At 35.0% G+C, this 14,312-nt stretch overlaps 1 pseudogene; it reads left to right on the top strand.

Moving 5' to 3' along the window:
- The first annotated feature begins 12,209 nt into the window (after window positions 1-12,209).
- Window positions 12,210-13,295, top strand: LOC118804873 (annotated as a pseudogene).
- Window positions 13,296-14,312: the final 1,017 nt, after the last annotated feature.

The following is a 14,312-nucleotide window of genomic DNA, read 5'->3' as shown; positions in this document are numbered from 1 at the left end:
AGTAATCACTTTATCATCACCAGCACCTACTCCAACAACCGCCTCAGAAGTCACTTTATCATCACCAGCACCTACTCCAACAACCGCCTCAGAAGTCACTTTATCATCACCAGCACCTACTCCAACAACCTCCTCAGCAATCACTTTATCATCACCAGCACCTACTCCAACAACCTCCTCAGAAGTCACTTTATCATCACCAGCACCTACTCCAACAACCTCCTCGACCTTCACTTTATCAACAACATCACCAATCACAGTAACTATGACAGCCGCTGAAACAATAGCATCCACCTCTGGGCCTCATGACCTAGTCAATCCCATCTCCTAATCCCTCTCAGCCATACCTCTCCTGCTGAGATCCGCTTTAGAGAGGCAGAGGCCATCCTACTTCTTGCATTTGGGCATAATAAAAAGTGTTGTATATGTTAGCTTTTTACGATAAAAAACTGAATATTTGAATGTGATTTGGCTTTCATATGATAAGTTTTTTTTTTTTCCATGTAATATATTAAAATAGATTTATAATGTAGCACAAAACATGAAGACATAGGCCAAATAAAAAATAAATCAAGAAAGCAGACGTTATGTAGTGTTGACATTTGAGCTCTCTTGCAAACTCACATTTTGAGCAGCATGGTGACTCCAACAAACAAACCTCTGTTGTGGTGGAGAAGCTCCTGCTGTGCAACTTTCCCAGTCCTTTGTTTGAGGAACCTCCATTCCCTTTTTTCATTCAGTAAGTGTTGGATGTTAACTTCGTGCTGGATACAAACATTGTGTTGAGGCTTGTTTGGGGCTTATGCTAAAGCTAAGGTTTGTGTTAGCAGGCCACCTTTTCAGTTTTTCAGTTGTAAATTCATTTGAATACCTGTGTTTGCAGAAGGACTTTTTTGGTGCCTATTTGTGAACTGCTGGTGGCAAGAGAGGCATCTGAGAACCTGAGGAGATTCAATATGTGTGATGTGATGGACATTCTACTGTGGGATTAACTTATTATCACCCAGCTTCCACTCATCTCTGTCTCTCCAAAAAAAAAAAGGACTGGTTTGACTTTTTTATAATACTTTGGGACTCTTGAGGAGGCCACAGGCCCATATGGACTCAAATTTATTCTTTTTTTTTCTCCTTTTGTATTTGTGTGTGGTGGGTTGTTTTACTTATTACTTATGTCTGTGTAGAGGTGGGATTTGTATTCCATATTCACCTGTTCATCTTTACAATAACACCAGAAAAGGTACACCATCTTTGTTGTATTTCTTATTTGATTGTCTATTCATTCAGCATAGTCAAAGACGTTCTCGTTCCCTGCGTTTTTATATAAACTCAGTAGAAAAAGGGTCCTGCTGGGTGTTATAAGGGTGTCATCCAGGGCCTGTCCGATCACATCAATGAAAAAAAATCAAGCAAACCTGCTACTTAATTCATGCAAAATTTAAAAGCTGTGCTCCAATTAGTTTTTAGTAATTCATTTTTAATGTTTAATTTTTAAGTTTAAAGTTTTAATTTGCATTCTAAATATTGAGTCCAACTACTTTCAGACTAACTGAATTATTAAAGGAATAGTTCACCTATGCATACTAATGTTAATAACAATAAAAAAAATTATATTGAGTAATAATTTGTGACTATTCTCTTTTATTCATTGTTAGCAACATTAGCATTATTAACAGAATTACCTCTTTAATGGGGTACTAATACAATATTAATATTTCACTTTAAATCAACTTGTTTCATGTTATGAAATTACAGAAAGAAGTTGATTTATTGGAGGCAGTACTTCAGAATTTCATATAGAATTGTTTTTTAAATAAAGCAAATTATGTTGTGTTGGTACATTCCTAGCAAATCTATGAATCATTAGTTTCTGCATGTTATGTTTGAGGTTAGACCTTGAGTTCAAAATAGTTTAAAAAAAATAAAAGAGTCAGAAGGCATATGGATTTTTTTTTCATAAAACCCTTTTGAATTCATGGTCTAGCTTCAAGTATTCCACATATAAATTAATAATTCGTAGGTTTGATTGAAATGTAGGAATACTACATAAAATCAACATTTTACAAAGATAATTTTGAACAAAATATTTTGGGCTAAAATATTTCATTGTAAAGACAATCTGACACAAAAGTACATCCTCTGAAAAATTTACATGTAGGAATTCCTAAACATGAAACCACTTGGCAGAAAGTGAAAAATAATTCTTGGTATTGTGTTTGTACATCATTGCAATTAATGTTTCAACTTGGTTAAGTTATTCTATAAGCAGTTAAACTCAAGATTTAAGATGAGATTTAGATTCTGATAGGGCAAGCCTTCTAAATTCACATCTAATACACTAACTGGAGTAAGATTTTATATTTTGAATAGTTGTATCAATTAATTTGATGTCTTTGCCTTATTTTTTTTTTCCATTGAAATTCATGACGTGGTCAGGAAGGCCACACATGAACTGACCTAGAGTGACCCCCATGTCCGCAAGCTATGTCAGGTTTATAAACCATTCGGTAACACTTTACATTAAGGGTCGCTAATCAATCATTAAATATATAATAATCAACTATTAGTTTCCCATTATTTAGTTATTAGTTAACTCTTCATTAAGCATTAACTATTACTTAGTAATTGATTAAGCACTTATCAATTAGTAATTAAGTACACTGTTAGTTGATAAGTTAGTTTGTCATTAGTTTATGTCTTACTTACTCATTATCTGTGTGCTAATTGCTGCTTATTACATTGTTAATTAACTAATAAGTATTTTTCTTCATATAAAGAAGTAACGTGATAACTTACTAGCACTTATGTGTTAATCCCACTAATTATCTGTTAATTAACTTCCCATTACCTCCATATATTCAGTTGCTTCATTTTCTCACTTTGGTTCTTGTTCATTAAAGATGCTTATGGTCACATCTACACTAAACACACCTCCTACTATGTTAACAACACTGAGTATTTTGTTTTATTTCACATTTTATTTTTTCCAGTTGTTTTCATTTTAATACTATTAAGTTTGGTCAGCAGGGGAGGAGTGCACTCACTGCTGGACATCAAACTCCACCCACGAGTACGGCCATTAGCTTTCATGCCAAACACTGCCGTTTTATTGGCTGGCTACTGAAACATCTGCATGAATTATTGTGTGCTTCATGTAAATGATATGTAAATGAGGTGCTGGTCGCTGGTTTCATGCACTGAAGCTGATTTATCATTTATGCTCAAATCTCCACTTGTTTCCACATCGTACAAAATTGTTATGAATCAGATGCAGAGCAGTTCATACCTTATAAAAGGCAAGAAAAAGGTGTTCTTTTTTTATGTAACTTTGATGATTAATGGCCCTTAGATCTTTACATTTTGACCATTCATTACTTCTTAAATTCCACTTAATCAACCATTAATTACTGCTTTTGTGTCCCTCCAAGTAAAGTGACAACACAAAATCAGTAATTAATGGTTAAGTAAGAGGAATTTAAGAAGTAAGTAATGGTAAAAATGTAAAGATCTAATGGCCATGGGCCCTTTTCACAACGAGTCGCGATTATGTCCGGATTAAGCATTAGCAGCGAACTATAATGCTCAAATACTGAGCTACAACAGACATATGTTAGTTTTTGTGCACTATCATGACAAAAGGAAGTGAATGGAAGCACTGATTTAACTGTAAACACAGCTAAAATGCTGCGTGTGGTGTAGCCCTGCTTACTGCTGCAGCTGCTCACATCAAGCAGTGTCTGTAGTTGTACAACATGCCAGCGATTTCTGTAATATTTCTGTTTTCAAAAGAAATTAAAGTTCTTCTATGTAGTATGAATTTGGTAGACGTTGTTTAGCTGTAGCTAGCTAGCAACGCTAGAAGCCATTTCTAACTGTAGCTGTGTTCCCAAAATAAGGAAGCTAGTTAGCTTTCATCAGCTGCTGCCACCAGCCGGCTAACGTGGAGCAGGTTCTGTGACACATTTAGCTACAGGATGCAGCGACTTCTGACATAAACACAAACAAAAACTTTTACATGTAAAGTCTATTTTACAAACCTCTTTTAAACTGTATTAGCTTACGGTAGGCTAGCAGGCTACAGTCGCTAATTAGCTAGCCTCCCATTAGCAGTTTGAGGAGCTCCAGCTTCGTATGAGCATCAAACTTTAAAGCTAAGTTAGCTAAGTTAGCTCTAACGTTAGCGATCTGCCAAACAGCATTATTCTTTTAGTTTCATGGCAATTTTTGAAGCAGCACTTCAGAAAACATCCACCTTTCACTGCTCAGTCAAAAACGAGACTCCTAGCTGAAAAAAACATCTGAAAAAGCTGCTTCATGTTAGCCGGGCTAGTTTGGTTAGCAGTAACTTCTAGCCAGTATAGCTAGCTTAATATGAACAGAGTCTATAACATTCATGCTACATAACAGCTATAAAAGTTCTTCTTTCTTTCGAAAACAGAAGATTACCGACATCGCTGGCGTGTTGTACAAAGACACAGAGACGGCCTGATGTGAAGCAGCTGCAGCAGAACTGCAGTAAAAACAACATACAGCATTTTAGCTCTGTTTACAGTTAAATCAGCGCCTCTGTCAACTTTGGGCTGTTGTAGCTCAGAGTTTGAGCGTTATAGTTCACTACTAAACATTCTGACATCGCGTCTGCAGTAGCTATATGGAGAGGAAGTGAGTTTTACCCTGCTAATGCTTAAACCGGAAGTAATCACGAATCTTGTGAAAAGGGCCCATTAATCATCAAAGTTACGTAAAAAAGAACACCTTTTTCTTGCCTTTTATAAGGTATGAACTGCTCTGCGTCTGATAGTAGGCACATTCAGGCGGTAACATTCTACTGGCATTCACCAAACCCAGACTGCCAGAGAAGCGTGATTCGTCACTTCACAGAATACATTTCCAGTGCTCCAGAGTCCAGTGGCGGTGTGTGCTTTACACCACTCCAATGCTTGGCATTATGCTTGGTGATGTAAGACTTGCATGCAGCTGCTTGGTCATGGAATCCCATGCCATGAAGCTCCCGGCGCACAGTTTTTATGCTGATGTCAATGTCAGAGGAGGTTTGGAGCTCTGCAGCAGAGTGTTGGTGACTTTTATGCACTATGCTCCTCAGCACTCGGTGACCCCGCTCTGTAACTTTGAGTTGCTGTGGCTCCTAAACGCCTCCAGTTTTCAACAATACCACTCACAGCTGATTGTGGAATATCTAAGAGGGAAGAAATTTTGTGAACTGACTTGTTGCAACAGTAGCATCCTATTGCAGTACCATTCTCAAATTCAGTGAGCTCTTTAGAGCGACCCATTCTTTCACAAATGTTTGTAAAGGAAGACTGCAGTGCTAGGTGCTTAATTTTATTAACGGCCCAAAATAACTTGGAAAAAAGTCTGGTTCCATTGACTTACATTAAAAATAAAGTATGTTTTTTTCTTCTTCTGTGAAGTTACCATTTTGGAGATATGAGGTTTTGTTCTGACAGCAGCGATATGGTGTAATTGCTTAAATTAGAAGGTGGACAGGTGTTCCAAATAAAGTGCTCGAGAATGTATATGATGACAAAATATGTCATGGATAAGTAATTAGATAACCCGTGTATGAAGTTAACTGCTGTTAACAGATGTTTGGAAAATACAGTATGAATTCTTTATTGACCCAGAAAGATAAGAGGTTTAAAAGGTGTGTGTGTGTGTGTCTAGTTATAGACCTTTTGCAGCAGCTGTGAAGCTTTAAATAGTTTTCTTTGTCTTGTATAGCACCTTATGTACCAATGTGTCACTTAGACTAAATAAAAATTTGAAATCTCAAAATTGCTGCAATTTCAATACTTATTGACAGTAAATCACACTATTTCAACATGAAAATATATGCAAAAAGTGTCTGTCATGTGAAACATGTTGTTTCTGCACTCGTTTGGCAGTGTCTGTCCCCTTCTTTCTGTGCAATTTTAGCTCCATTTTTTTCTGGTGTTTGAATCTGTGATAAACTCCCAAGGTCAGCTGGACAGACATCACCAAATGAGATCGGAAACTACAACGGTACATTGCTCAGGCTTCATTTTGGCGCAGTTTAGTTTCAATTTTACTTTACTGCAAAAGGTCTATAGCTAAAGAATAGACGTTTTACAAACATATTAACAGGATTATGAATTTACACGAGTTATCTAATTATTTAGCCATAAGATGTTTTTTGTCATTACATATACATACTGGACAATGCGAAGCTTATATTATTATTAGAAAAATACATTTCTGTCACATCAACAACATGAACTATCATTTATACATTTTCAAATACAAAAAGATAGGATGGCCCAAGGAGTCCAATTTTATCTGCGAACGGCAGGTGTGGCTGCAGGTTTTCAGAAAAAAAAACAAACAGAATACCTGATTCTACATTTTAATCAGTTAGTGTCATTGTTCAAATTACTGATCATGAGTTGTCAAAGTTTGTTGGAATGAAAACCTGCAGCCTCACTCTGACTTTGTGAATAAGATTGGACACCTCTTGTCTAAACAGTATTTAGACTGGAAATAAATAGAAATTGTCCTTTGGTCTATCACAATGGCAAATAAATGTTAAGAACATTAAGCTTGGAATGTTGTTTACTGTTTTATTGTCTATATTTCACTTCTGGATAAATATTTCCTCCAGCTTTATTTGTCTATTCAGTGTAATTTAAAAATATGAAATATAATAGACATGTGATAATGCATTGAATCATTTCCTAAAAACTGTACTTGAGTCAAATCATGTGAAGTCAGAGATTTATACCTCTAACATACGCAAAGTATTAACAAACAATAACAATTACATATTTGCAATGGCAGCTCCGTTGGTGGGCTGGACTTTCTGATCCTACAGGTAATAAATACACTGTTACACTCCTTTATTCCTTCATTCCTTCTCTTCCACTCTGATCAGCAGAGCTGAGAGACCTGATTATCCACATCATCACTGAAAACTATTGAGACATCAAGGTAGGATGGCTGAAGTTACCTTAGGATAGAAATTTATTACATACTGTGAGGAAAATGACTTAATGAAAAGGAAAAAGGCAGTTTACCTTGACTGCATGCCAGTGGGGATTAATGTTACTCTGCCTTTCAATCATTGCATTTTTTCCATGTTTTTGTCATCTCTGTCTTGTAACTGTATATGACTCCCTTTAATTTGGTAGAAATAAATAAAATATTAAATAAAAAACATAAAATAAAAAAATAAAATGAAATAAAATATTAAATAAAATACAAAATCAAGTGGATGATAAAGTACAGCAATCAATTCAGATGTAAGCTTTTTTCCTGTTTTAGAAAAACAATTAAATATTTAAAAGTCTTGAAGGAATTTAACCCTTGGAACCTGAGTTTGCAAGGTGCTGCAAAGTATCAATAAGTAATTGTCTTGAAATACAACCAGAATTCATTGCACATGCTGATATTATATCTATGTTCTTAGATTTCATGGCTAACTTACAGACATGATGCTCACATCATAACAATTAGCATTACTTTTCCAAACTAACCATGGGTTCTCCAAAGATGGCTTGATTAAAAGCAGAAAAGCATATATGTTCAGATTTTTCATAAACATCATGTACTGCTAATGTTTTGGTCCAAATATCTCCTCATGTCCAGAGCACTACGGTTCATTAAAGATTGCATTAAGAAAAATTAATATCTTCTCTATTTACGCCACGTTATCTTCTTTTTCACTTCTATTACTAATTTCTAATTTTTCTAAAATACTTTGTCAATAAATCACATTCACAGTCTATTATTACTGTGATGTTGGTAAAGGTGAGGGGAAAGCAGAATATCCCCTTAATATCTCTGTAACAATGAGATCAGATGGAAAGGCGAATAAGACTTAAGTCTCCTGCTGCTCTGATATGTTCTCTGAGAAAAAAACCCTCAGTTTTCTGAATCTCACACATCTCTCTTGAGTTTGAGTTTTAGTAGAGATCTCAACACACTGTCACACATTTTGCTCAGATTTGCCCATAGTGCTCATGTTTATCTGCAACTAAACCAAAGACATGAATCTCATTATGATCTATCATTTCTAAGAAGACTAAGAGTCTTCTCCGTTTTGCTGCTGTTATTAAATAATATCATTTTTATCTGCACCAAACATATTTCATGTCTCCTTTTTGTATAACACTATTTCTCATAAAGAATTTTAAAATCACCATTTAATCTCCTGAGCCATGAAAAAAACATTTAGGCATTAACATTTACACTGGGTACTTACTATACTTACTACATAATAAACTATACAAACATGATATACTGAACAATAAGCAGTAAAATAAAACATATGTACAGGCATCTGCAGCAATAACTCTTTTCAGATATCACTATTTTCAGATGTGCTTACATGTGCAGATATAGTGTATACTTGTAACTTATTGTAAAGTTGTTGTAAACTTAATTCTTGGTAGCAGGTAACATTGTAGAGAGTAGAATGTGCCTTATGTGCATATGAAAAAAATTTAATATCTCTCTTGTAAAGTTACTGAGTGCCGTTGATGAAGATGAAGCGTAGAGCTGGGGTAGAAGACTGTCCTGAAAGGCCTGTCAGACAGCTAAGTTGTCTGCTTTTGTGTTCGGTAACTGTCGTTAGATGATTAGGTGTTTATTTAACCGTAGTTTAAACAAACATTCACAAACACCTGTCACAGATTTTTGTAGTTGTAACTAAGCATAATATCAGTCTTTGGACACAAAGGTATGTGGACAGGTTTACTGAGAAAGAAACTAGAGGCTAAAAGGCTAAAATTAGCAGCAGTGATGACTAAAAACAAGCAGAACAAAACTGCGGCAAAGGCAGCAACAAGCAAAGCACAAGGCACAAGAACACTAACCATAGTTATAGAGTGTCATGAGACAAACTTTACAGGAGCAATACTGAAGACCTTATAGTAGAAACAGGCAACAGGTGTTAGAATTCATTGGAGGTGGCGCATTTGTGGCATGCTGCCAAGGGTGAAGTCATGACAAAAGACATAAGGACATGCACCCAGCGGATGTCAGGGCGATGTAGATTGAGTTCTGCTTTGAGCATAAACTTCCCTATCCACCAAATGCTGGAGCTAACTTGCTTTCCTGCAGGAATTCAGAAAGGTCTGCTTGAAAAGAGAAACATGAAATGAGGGACTTTAAAGTGGGAAATCAGTTGTGAATGATGCACCCCTGTTAATGTGTCTTTTTGATTCACGAGTGAAAAAAACTTTTAAAGTGGTCACATGTTTTTTGTCACTATGAAAAACACAAATAGTTTGAACATATGGGCAGAGACTTATTTTAGCCACACCCCTCCATTTTAGAGCAGGAAGTGAGACTGCATCCCTGTCCCTGATGGCCTCACGGTGAGCAGTTACATCTCATTGTTTTGAATTAAATGTGTCCCAAAGTCTGAAAATCAGCATGAAACCTTAAAGGTTTAAACATATTTTCTGCAAAACATTTTTGTGATTTAATGAAAAATATTATGATTTTATTTGTATACAACTATTGTCTGCTAATCATGTACTGGCTAGCATTTTTGAGTTATGTTCAGTTATGACCAGTCACTACTGAAACATTTGGCAATGTTTCAGTAGCATTATGATTGTTTTGGTATCCACAAAATGGAATGTTAATAATTTACTTCAGTAAAATGAACACAACTAAGGCATATGGTCATTCAAAGCAAAAGGATTTTTAGCCTGAAATAAGTTTTCAACTCTGAACCAATTCAATACAAAGGATGGAACATGCAGCCACCATTGCTTTAACTGGAAGTTAATGATGAAAATTGGAAACTACATACACTCTATAATATTACTGAATTATCAAAGGTAATACACACATTCTGAAGCTTTTTGTCCACTCAAATAGCTATGATATAGCATAAAATAACTCAAATAGCTTTGGGTCAAATTTGAGCAAATACAGTACAGACGTTAAAATGTCTGTTTCTGGCACATTTTCACCTTGAGATATGTATTAAAAAAATAAGCTTTCAATTTAGAGATTTAGAGACTAATCACAAACTAATCTAGTTTCTGTCCACCCTAGTACTTTTTATTAAAGACCTTATCATTTATGCTTTAATGAAACACCAGGAATTCTTTAAACTAAAGCTCACTCCCTAAACCTATTTTTCTCAAAACCAGGTAATTTCCAATTTCCCATTACCATTGAGAGAGCGGGAAAAACTGCTCTCACAGGTTCATCACTGGTTCCTAACCCAGAAGTGTAGGCATTTTCAAAAAATTAAGCCAACAATACCATATGAAGAAACATTCCTCAAAAGTGAATGGCACTTTCACTGTAACTACTGATAATAGCAACAAAACATCTGAATCTGAAGAAGTTTTCAACAACTACAAAGAGCCATTAAAATGACAAATGCTTGACAAACAACCTCTATTGTAACCACAACACTAAACTACCTCTTTCATGATGTGATCTAGATTATCAAAAATCTCCAGTGTCCAGTTATGTTTACCATGGATGAGTTCTAGATATTTAGATACCAAGCTAGCTCACAATAAAAGGCTGACATTTTAAATCCCTTTAAGTCATTACTTTCCACTCAAGTGCCATTGGCTAATGTACTTATTGATCACGGTCATTTATAAACAGACCCCATCAACTGAAATTTTCAACAATGATCACTTTAATCTTCAAAAATATCAATTATATAAAGTGGATTAGATATCCAAACAGTTGATACCAGTTTAAAGAAATTAGGAAGCAAACCATGTTTGGTGCTTTCACCAGACACTTTGTTTCATGCATATGGTTTGGAACAAAGTAAAATAATTATATGTAGTTTCTCTAAAAACAGTAACCTAAATTTTCTTAATCTAAGCCAAAATGACATTCCCTCTGGATCTTTACTCCTGTAAAGGGGTCTTGGTGCATTATGGCCCATTTTCACCCTTGGCAGTGATTACCTGATTTACCATGGATGCAACTGCCACGGTCCATTTTGCACCTGCTCCATGTCATTGAACAGCTAAAGACAACTGCTCTATTTCAGTTTTCAGAAAGAGCACACCTATTATGATGAAACTTTAAATGATTTTGTCACTAGAAAGCCACTAAATCAGCGAATTATACTTGATGCATCACAATGCATTGATGGATTTTTACACTGTTAGTGTAAAGAACAAAAAAGGATTGCTGCATTGTGGTGTGTATCAGTGATAAAATGTAGTAATAAAAAACATTGACAATCAAAATTAAATCTGTCATCAATGTAAGACATAATGATAACACTTTACAATGCTGGTCCACAAATGAGCATATATTAATACATAACTAATGCTTTCAGCACAGAAAATTAATGCATAGGCTAATACTTAACACATCAGGAATTCATGAAGTGTATACATTAATAAAAAACTGAATCAAATATGAATAACCATTAATAAAGACAATCACTAATTATTAACATAACTTAGTCTGTTAATGAATACCATGACTTAATATATTAAAACTCTCTATATAATGCATAAAGTCTGTTGGAGATGAAGTAGGTTAATACAAATTATAGGCTAATAACTACTACACTAATCTGCATGGACCTTAATGGCATTATTGGCTAATGAAAGTTTTGTTTTTTGTGACATATGATATTCTTTGCATTGTCATTGTGATGACGTTAACATTGTAACATTAACTAATGATACTTACGTATACAAAATCATGACTTACAATTGAGCTGCCACTGTCATACAAAATGATTACCTAAATTATTTGAATAAATATATTAAACTTATGTTCTATTGCATATTAATTTAACCTGAGGATACACTTTCACAATGCTGTGAGAAAAGGGTTTGTTTATCACATGATGTATTGCCTTAAGCAGATTACATTATTGGTAAGCTAATGGATATGAATGCTTGCATAATTAAACCATACAAATCTCAACCAATTTACATAATATATCATTCATGTATATAATTTACACAACGATTATACAAAAATACACATTATTTAATATTCTGAGCATGTTTACTACCTTTTTTGACATTGGTCAGAAGACTATAATGTGGATGATGCATAAATTAAGCTTTGAATGAAGCTATGAATTTGCAAATTTATCATTACAGACTCTCATTTTTCTGCCGCATGGTTACGGATTAAGTAAATAAACAGGACATTATGCAATCTTTTCAATCTAAGCTCAGCCAGAAAATAATTTTTAATATCTGTAATATTGCATTTTGTATGATCAGAAGAGCAAATCTACAAAAACAGATTTCTTGAAACAACAATTTCAAAGAATCCATTGCAGTTTAGAAAAAATCCCAGAATGTAAACCAAAGAAGCAGGCTCAGATGTTATGTGAAAAGGCAATTAAAATCTGTGACAAACTGGCAAAATATGCACCAGATGGAAAATGTGAGGAAGGGAAAACAAAGGAGTTGATCAAGAAAATGAGGAAACTGACAGTCCGCACTTTTGACTGCAAAAGCAAAGATATCACAAAAACTCCTTCCCTGATTCCAAAACCACCCATGATGTTTAAGGAAGAAAGTAAATCAGAGAAGAAAAGTGCTTCAGAAAGAGCAACAGAGAATGCCAGGTTCCGTATAGAGCAGAGCTGAGCTCAACTGAAGAACACCAGAGAGATCTATGAGAAGAGTGTGGAGAACATGGAGAAAAACCAAAAGGAACTGACTGAAATATTGATTGCCATGCAAAATTGTGAATTAAAAGAGATCGACTTTAACACCACCATACAAATGCTGGTCAAAGGGATGGATGCCATGGGGAGAGTGAAGGAGCAGTGGGAGAAGATGGTGCGCTTCTTTCAGATGGTGTCCAACATTGTGAAAACCAGCCTGAGCAGAACGCTCAAAGATTTTGCCTCCACGTCTGAGAAGACTCAAAAACGTTCCTACAACTCAAAGCTCTTCTCCAAAGACCTGCTCTACAATCAAGCATTTCAGGCCACTAACATTGCCAGCCTCGTCCACATGATCTCAGTGACCTACACTGAAGTGTCTAACAAGTATCTCATGGATCGTGTCAGCTCACTGGGGAAACTTATGGCCATGGACAAGGAAAAACCAGAGTTTGAACAGGAGCGTCTGCAGTTACAGAACTCCTGTGATGAAGCTCAGAAAGGCATTTTACGTCTTGTCCTCAAGAACAAGGCTGAGTTTGACAGGAAGACTGATTCAAGACTGGAGAGGATTGACAAAGAGTTGTTGGCCATTGTTCCCTCTGCTGCTCCAGAAGAGATGAAGAGCATTCAAGCAGCTGTTGAAAGTGGATTCACAGAGGATGAGGAAGAACAATACAGTTGAATCATGTGTAGTCTATATTCAGTGGCAAAATTATATGAGAATGACAATGACTAGATTGTCTTGATTTTCCCACATTAATTCTTAATGTATAATGGATAATTTATGGATAATATCTAAAGAATGCTAACCTGTAGTCTCTAGGCTTCTCATAGTATTGATTCTGTCCTTTGTAATGCATTGTGTTTGTTATGCCATCATGCCACACTAGCTATGTGTAGCGTGACAGATCTATGGAATAGCTTCCTTGCATTTTAACTGTTTTGCTAATTTGAAGTTTACACTTTTATCATGATTAATAAACTCTTGTACATGATCAAATGAGATTTAATTTCTCCTCATTCCAGTGTTATGTTTTTTGATATTTTGAGAATGTTAATATATCTTTGCCACCAACAGAGATATCTTATTTTGTTACCTTAACTGGTTGGGCTTAATCTAATCATTTCATTTTACTACCCTACTATGCAAATATCAAACGGACTGCTGTACATGGCCTACAAGAAATGAATAAGATCCACTAGATGGCAGCATAATACACCATGACATGTACAATGACATCAGTAAAATCACTTTCCTGCAGCATGTTCATTTACATACCATTCCATAACACTGGTTCAAAATGCAGTTTCCAAAAACATAAATCAGCAGCTTTGATATTATCCTTCGTGCTTATCATTATTCATTTTAATTGTACTACAAATACATTAAAAACATTTATAATTGTCTGCCTAATGTCACCTATGAAACAAATGTTTCAAAGATTTTTAATATGTTTTACATTGTGATTTTTTTCATGTTAATTTAATAGAATAATTATTTAATATATAATTATTTAATAGTGAATTCATCAGGTTTGGTAAGAGCTAATTAACTAACTTTTTACAAGGCCAAAAGGTTTTACTTTTTTTCTGCACCTCCACTCTTGTTTATTATAGCAATCAAATAAGACACAGAATATGACAATTTAATGATAAATGTAGTACAATAACAGTTGCTATGTATTAAAACAATTAAGGA

This window comes from Colossoma macropomum, unplaced genomic scaffold (genome assembly GCF_904425465.1).
Source record: "Colossoma macropomum unplaced genomic scaffold, Colossoma_macropomum, whole genome shotgun sequence".
Taxonomy (NCBI): domain Eukaryota; kingdom Metazoa; phylum Chordata; class Actinopteri; order Characiformes; family Serrasalmidae; genus Colossoma; species Colossoma macropomum.
The sequence above is the reverse complement of the archived record's forward strand: the minus strand, read 5'-3'. Positions and strand labels throughout refer to the sequence as shown.